Source organism: Botryllus schlosseri, chromosome 8, assembly GCF_051294905.1.
Source record: "Botryllus schlosseri isolate E-star chromosome 8, Bs_hap1, whole genome shotgun sequence".
NCBI lineage: Eukaryota > Metazoa > Chordata > Ascidiacea > Stolidobranchia > Styelidae > Botryllus > Botryllus schlosseri.
The window spans coordinates 24,304,105-24,312,214 of record NC_137243.1 but is presented as its reverse complement, the minus strand read 5'-3'; the positions used below and the strand labels follow the sequence as shown (position 1 = coordinate 24,312,214).

The 8,110-nt window shown below is 39.6% G+C and overlaps 1 long non-coding RNA gene across 1 annotated transcript; it reads right to left on the bottom strand.

The window, feature by feature from the left end:
* Positions 1–2,002: 2,002 nt before the first annotated feature.
* LOC145445649 (uncharacterized) lies at positions 2,003–3,632 on the bottom strand. The gene is made up of 2 exons (XR_013917097.1): positions 2,654–3,632; positions 2,003–2,181 (listed from the first exon to the last, which is right to left on the bottom strand). It is a non-coding gene; the product is annotated as an uncharacterized LOC145445649 (long non-coding RNA).
* Between the last annotated feature and the right edge of the window lie 4,478 nt (positions 3,633–8,110).

Here is an 8,110-nt window from a genome sequence, read left to right as displayed (position 1 = left end):
CGCTGGAAGTATCGGGTTAATACCGTGTAGAATACGATTACTCGCTACCACCACTGCAACGTTTATGACCTTGAAACGACACGAACAAGATCTCATCCGATTTTTCTCTCAGTCAATCACTCTGACGACATTATAAATAAGATCAAACTGCTGTTTCGATCCTGTGATGAGAATTACGTTTGTGAACAATCCCTACGCAGACATTCATTGATGAGTGCGATTACGTGGCACATGTCGACCCAAAATTAATACAGGAATATTTTGATTTTTTAACTATAATATGTTATTTATACGCACATTGAAGCATTCTGGAGTCCAAATCCAGAAGCGGAATACCGATCCCTTCCAGAGGAAGTGTGTACATAACAGAGGTGTTCAGTAACGAAGTACTTCTACGTTTTCGAAGTACTCAAGTAGTTATCCTCTACTTCTGGTACTTACTCAAGTAGATCTGATTTTTGCTACTTCTACTTCGTAATATTTTGTGATCTACTTACTTTTCGCTATTTTCAGTTTGTCAAGTAGAAGTAGTTCAATCTTTCAATCAAGAAGATAGCCTGAGGAATTTCGGGGCTGTTTTCACGGAGTATCAACATTTAATTTTCAGAAAATTTTAGTAAAGCCCAGAATTTTCGTCGTGCTTCGCGCGGCTTCGGAGTGACCAGTATGTTTCCACGAAAGTATCAGTGAATATAATTTAGGTAGAGGGTTGGCGTGGTTCCGTTCACACCACATTGTCGCCCTTTGCCCATATCAAATAATTCATCACAGTATATATGGCTCATCATAACATTTGAAACTGATATTTCGCAATCTAGCATTTACTTATCATATCGTAATCTAGCATGTCCATGGCGTGTCCAAATCTGGAAAACGTGGACTCTGACTTTTTTAGTTTTAGAACTGTTTTAGCATACCACCTTTGAAACTTTCTGGACTAAAACATGAAATACATGTTCGGCTTTTAGAAGTAGTATTTATATTTCAATTTCAATTCCAAGTATCATATACTTTGAGTTATAATTAATATCAGTTAGTTTGTCTGGATAACATACATGTTGAAGTATAAAAGAAAGTGTAGTAATGCCTTTAATTTCTGGAAATAAAGCTACACAATATGGCATGTTTACGGTTCACCATAATTTTTATTAACGTTTACTAATCGCGCAATGTGTTTACACCGTGTCCTATACAACTTCTCCGTATTGCTCTTCGACTAAACTACGGCCTTATAATATGGGGAATGGCGCCATACCATGCTATTTTCTAAAACGTGCTGTTCGAGAAAACAGAGGATTAGCATCGCATTTCCATATCAATATACTATCATTTTCATCCCATGATGTGGACGAATGCTTATCCTATTGACAATTGGATATCTGTTGGTATGCATCAATATGAATCAAGCTCGTCACCTATCGCATAGCTCAATTTGCACCTTTTTACAATCCTTGTGCAGGAATTAGGATCGTTTTCCCAACTACTTACTTACTTGAGTACTTTTAAAGTCAGCCAATTCTACTTCTACTTCAAGTAGTTTTAGGTTGCTTAAAGATGAAGTACTTCTACTCGTACTTGAGTAGATTTTTTCGTCGCTATTTCTACTTCTCACTGAAAAAAAAATTTACCTCGATTTACCGCGAAATGTCTGGAAGCAGGGTGGCCAGCCACTTGGCAGTAAAATAACATTACCGTCACTCAATGTAAATTTAACTTACACCCGTCCGGTAATCTAACTTTACATGCCAGACTGTAATGTTACAGTCACCTCTGGTATATTCAATCTACATTTTCTTCTGTACATTTACCACCGAGACTGTAATTTTACCGCCTTACCTACCTACCTATAACCCTACATGCTGTCATTGTAAATCTGATTACATGCGAGCTTGTAAATTCACGTCTCAGCCTACATCCATACCTATCCAAAGCAACGCGATGCCAAAATACCGCAGAAGTTTCTTCACGCTCTCAAGACGACATTAGGACAACTGTATATGCATTCATGATTCACGATGAAAAAGTATTGCTGCTGGAGGTATAATTCTTGTTTAGGAGGCATGCAAATATAGCACGAGTGGTCCCAAGAAAAGGTGAATTAATTCCAACGCCGGATAAACTTCCAATTGTTTCTTTTTCTCGTCTTCATTCCTTCTGTGTGACTAGTATCTTGCAGTTCCACTAAAAATAATTCATGCGTAAGTCGCTATACTAAGCCAAGTTGCTAACCTAGACATGACTTTAAAGACCAAGACAAATAGGCTAACAAAAATATAACAAGTCTTGAAGTACCGGTACTGGTACATTGTGAGTTGACGACTCCTCATTTGACATGATATAGCAGAGATTCATGATCAATGTATTGAAAGAAAAGGTGCCTCATTTGATGCGGCATGTGAGCCAAACATACCGAGCAGTGGATGAAAACATATCTAAGCTATGGCCCGATAAATGTCAATAACAAGCTAACAGTTTCAACTACTCCGCGGTAGAGTATGATGTGGTGTCGCAGGTCATTATACAAGTCGACCAATATCCCAAAATAGAGAATGGGGCGACTGAAATATTTAAATCATGAAACTAAAGTCATCCGGGTGGTGTGCACAGTCGTAGATATTCACGGTAACTAATACTATACAGTAGGCTACTGTACCTTTTACGATGCGCATCCCATTCATCAGTCCTGGGAATCTTTAACGAAAGTCTCTACTTTCTTCAATCACAAGTCACAAGCTTCGCACCGTCAGCATTTGTATGCCCAAAGCTCAATATTAATGGCCGACCAGTCGGCTACTCGGCTCGACACGCAGACGACTTTGAAATAAGTGATATTCATCCGCTCACATATGCCACCAATAATATTTACTGTCCACGTTATAATGTTCAATCCAGGTTGGTTTTTCATACAGAAACATCTATCAACACCTATAGTCCCTTTCTTTTGCATCTAATTTCGTATATATTGATATTTATTGCTCCACGTGTGGTTCCCTATTTACTTACCTAACCGGACGCTATTTGTGATGTCACAGTTGATTGTTGGTTGTTTACTACGAATCTCAGAAAAACCCGCAACGCGCAACCTAAGGTAACCTATTATAGGTCGCCGTGTCCGCCATTAAGAAATGGTCAACTGAGCCTGATGTGCTGATATTTCTAGTTTCAGTAATAAGGTTATATATCCTAAACTGATTTTTGTAGCTCATTAGCCCTATCTGTTACAACAAATCTAACCGCCGAGACCGACCGTGTAGCCATAGCCTTAATATAATGTCTATGGTGTAACTACATTATCAGCTGCTTCTTGCACCCAACTATGCACTATACCGAAATTGGTACTAGGGTCAACCAGTTCCGTGTGAACTAATCCGTCTCGCGAACGAGGTTGAATCAGGTCAAATCGCAACGAGAATGATATCACAGTGACATGCACTTCCACGTATCCACTGGTTGCTGGGGCTTGGAAGCTAATCAATTTTGCCAATAGCTTGGTAAAATGCCGTAGCGAGTAACTGTCAGTAACCTTGCGACGAAATTCTGGTAACTTGACTTAGCAGCTAAATTAATGTAATATTACATATCAAAATGTAAAATGACAAGCTACACGCTGCTATTGGCTGCGACCGGTAATTCGTTGTAAAATTTACAGAAATTTCTTTGTAAATCTACCAGATTTTTTTGTGTGTACTTGAGTAGATTTCTTGACTACTTTGACCACCTATGGTACATAATGGTATGCGAGGGATGCCACGAACTGCGAGGATACAATGCGGCTGATAAAAATGAGAATGAAGTCAAAAATAGGATGATATACCAGAGCACAGCTTTCATTGCGTCGCTTTCATAAATGTGATTAGTTTTCCGGTGAGTAAGCATAGGGAATTGGCCAATATAGCGCGTAAACAAAGCAGTCGTTGTTGTTGTTTGCGGTATTAGGTTTGATTTTCGACTGTAATGGTCATTTACACCAGATGGATATTTTTTATTTTGCTTGTGTAGCTGCCGTCTTGTAGCACGGTCCACTTCTGGGCTTCTTACGACACGTCTTACGCGGATCAGATGGCGAAACAGAGTCTTTGATAAACCTCTAATACAGTGGTTCGCAACCCGAGGGGCGCGCCCCCATTGGGAGGGGAGTGCGTGAAAGCATCTGAAGGAGGCGCGAAGAAGCGTTCAACTGAAAAATGTTTTTGCGCTCTGCACGATTTACCTCCAATTCACGCATGTTTCTCTATATATAGACCGAATTTCATATTTTTAAATTCTCTCATCAACAGTCATACCTTCCATGCCATCAAACAACCTGTTGGGGTTGATAGCATCCCGGTTGGATTCTGTGATATGACGATAAGTGTTGGGGGGGGGGGGGGGGCGAAATTTTTCACTATCATGAAGGGGGCGTGTCTCAAAAATGTTGAGAACCACTGCTCTAATACGTAAGAAGGGATTTTGGAGTCGACCTCGTTCGGACTCAAATCCACAGCCTATTGGTCATTTTTAAAAAGATTTCCGCCTTTCGCAAATTTTCATCTTGGCAACGCTTATGATTGTTTTATGTTTTGCTCGTTAATTCGCGTGCATGGAAAATAAACCTTGTTCTATCATCGCCATGAGGCCTGTCTGGCACTGGCATCAATAACAGATTTAGATGAGCTGTTGGCGTGAGAGATTTGAAGTAAGTTTGTTTTGTATTATCATTAATTCATTATTCATACATAGGCGGCACTAACACAAATAGCTCGTGTCAAATCGTTGAAAAACACTTCGCTAATTCGTGTATTTATCTCGGTACCAAAAACACAAAGTGTATATAAGATACAAATTATCCTTGGATTAAGGTGGGTTCCAAATAATTAGGCGCATCAATGTAATCGAACATATATAACCAGAAACAGCAGTGTGTAGTCACTGGGTTAGTATACAATGTCATTAATGAAGATTAGGAAAGGGATAGGCCGAGGAAGTGACACCGGAGAAAAGCTCACAGTTCGCGAAAACAATCTCTAGACCAGGGGTCACCAACCCGGTGCCCGCGGGCCCGAGGTAGCCCGCGAGGACTAGATAAGTAGCCCGCGAGCCCGTTCTAAAAAAGGTGGAATAGCAGCACCTACCAATATTCGTCAGATTATTACCAGTGAGATTTTAAATATATAGATTGATTGATTCAGCTATTCTTGTTTCAAATACACTTATATGTAACTTACATATATAAACACTTAAAAATATCCTCAATTACAATTAATAATATATAGATGTATGTGATAGAATCACCCGAAATTGAAGATACGGCGCATTGCCTATAATACAGGCGACATGACGGAATGCCATTCACGGTCTTCTTGAAATGGCGGGGGTTCCGTTATGATAGCTCGACGTCCAGGACAATGCCAAGGTAGTAAACAATATTACTATTTGGAGTTAGATGGCCGTGAAGTACTAGCAGATTTTGAATATCTGTATAGTGTATACTCATTACGTATTGCATCTTTTGACACAGCTTGTTTCTGTTACACTCAACGCAGTTTACGCAGTTTAGTATACCATGTTTCTAACTTTATGTAATCGTTGTCCGGTATAATGAAATCTTGTCATTTCTGGATGCTGAACAGTTGGAGATTGAAATTGTAACACTGAAACATGACCTTCACCGCAGTCTGCAGCAAACGTCTGGGGTCTTGTTGATACGGAAAAGTACAGTGGTGTATGCGCAGCAGCTATGAAGGTTGCAAGCGTCTATGGTTCAACTTATCGTTGCGAATAAGCCTTTTCGGACATGAACTTCATCAAAAACAAAACATCTGGAACACTCACTCAGAATTGCATGCAGTGTCAAGTTACATACCAGAGTACAGCGCACTAGTTGATATCGTGCAATGTCAGGCTTCCCACTGACTGCTATAGAAACAGATAACATGATGTCCAGTCCTGCCCAGTGCTATGAATATCAAATCGGAAATACGGTGTGGTACGGGTAAACGGCAGGAGTAAATAGTAGCCCGCCGCTTCCATCATTACGCAAAAGTAGCCCTCGGTTGCAAAAAGGTTGGTGACCCCTGATCTAGACTATTTTGAATCAGCTCATCATATCATCAACCAAACATGGGCCGCGAACGGTTTAAATTGATATCACTGCTGCACCACGGGCAGAGATGAGCGGATTTGAAATTTCGATGTCCTAATCCAATCCAAATCCGAACCTTCAAATCCAAATCCTAATCCATAACTTTTTCTTATTCAAGTCCATGTCCAATCCTAATCCGATTCCAACTGCAAATTCAGAAAAAATACTAATTTACGCAATGGAGGGATTCGAAAATTTTCTTTCACAACCAACGATTCACTTGATTCAAGATAACTTAGTAACCATAAGTACATTAATAACTGATTTGAATAAAGTTTGTCGCCATTCGCCACACGACATTTCAATCTCCCAGAAAATAGACCAATCCAAATCCAATCCAAATCCGACAAAATTTCACAAATCCTGTTTTTTCAAAACCTAATCCTAATCCATGCTCATCTCTGACCACGGGTATCGTTTAATATCAATAATCATATTTGCTTGCTAATGGGAATAACTGTCACACTCACGTACGGAAAACTTGATACAAAATACGGATTAACAATAAATTGCGCGCAACCCTGATTTACACAGGTCGTATTGATATCGTAGAAAGATCGTCTGAAATTTAGTTTACCTAGAAAACTGTAGCTTGCCCTGGTAATAGGCAGGCAGCAGTGTTGCGATGACCCAAGTCAGACTCGAGTCAACTTTTTTGTATGACTTGTCTCGACGCTTCAGAAATGTGGATTGACTCGTGACTAAGGAGCAAAATTTGCGGTTCAATCTCAAGTCATTAAGTAAACGGTTTCGATCAAATCACCCTTGTTCGTGATACGCTGGTGTTTCTTGTGAGAGCAACTAGACTAGTCATTCACTCGTTGTACGTTTCACTGATCCCCCATTGTTACATCACAAATAAATTGAGCAGACGAAACGATCACAGCTTACGTCAGAGGTCTCAAACACGCTGCCCGCGAGAGCATTTTGTGCGGCCGCGACGGCGTTTTGGAATTTCAAGTATTCAAAAAGATATTCACGTGCCATATATCTTTTTTTTTTAGATACAAGATCTTAAAGTTCAACCTAAAACTACTATAAAGATCACTGAAGTCTCGAAAAACTTCACTATCACATCACTTTTAAAAGTAGTAGTAGTAGAAGTAGTAGCAGTAGAATATCTGCTACTACGTCACATTTCTAATTCATGATGATAAAACATGACCCTTGATGATTCGTGACTGAAAATTGTGATTTGGTTTGGTTCGACCTTCTCATCAAATTACTCGATTTGGGATTGAATGGGTGAGTTATTAAAAATGACTTGAGTGTGGTCGGGTCAAACGGTAAAATCAGAGAAGGATTTGCGACTAGGAACGGTGACTTGGTATTCCTACGGACGAAACAATCCATGAAACAGTCATGGGGAATAGTAATATATCACAACATCGTTGCTTGCGTTGCATAGGATATGTAGTAGGGTGGAGTGAAAATGACTTTTTTTTTCAAATCAAAAAAGGCCTTCCTCAAACCTGACAAATGACCTAAAACTTCAATTAAAAGTGACTTCAGGCTGTTGCCCCCATTTTCCAGCCGGCAACCCCCCAATTTCTGCGCGTGGGGGGGTAAAATGGCCCATCTCGGCAACCGCTGGTCGTAGAGTCATGATATATAGCTCAAAATCTGCGGAAGCATCATGTTTCTATCTGTCTTCTGAGGAAAGTTTTCTCTATTGTGAACACAAAATGAGTTATAGCCCAAAAACTATATATACGCACATTTTTGTTGAAATTCAGCATTTATTCTGACGAATTGTGATCTGTCATTAGTTTTTTTTCAAGTAAAGTAACACACTGGAAATACCGGATATTGGGCCCATATTACAAATATATTCACAACACAGTCCTTTTAAAATCGGTTCAAAACATCATAATGAAACACTCACATTTAACGACTTATAGTAAAAATGCATTCTTTTGTCAAGTTTTTTCATCAGTTTAAGAGACTTAATTTTTCGGCGAATGAGGCCATCTCGTCTTTGTAATCCCG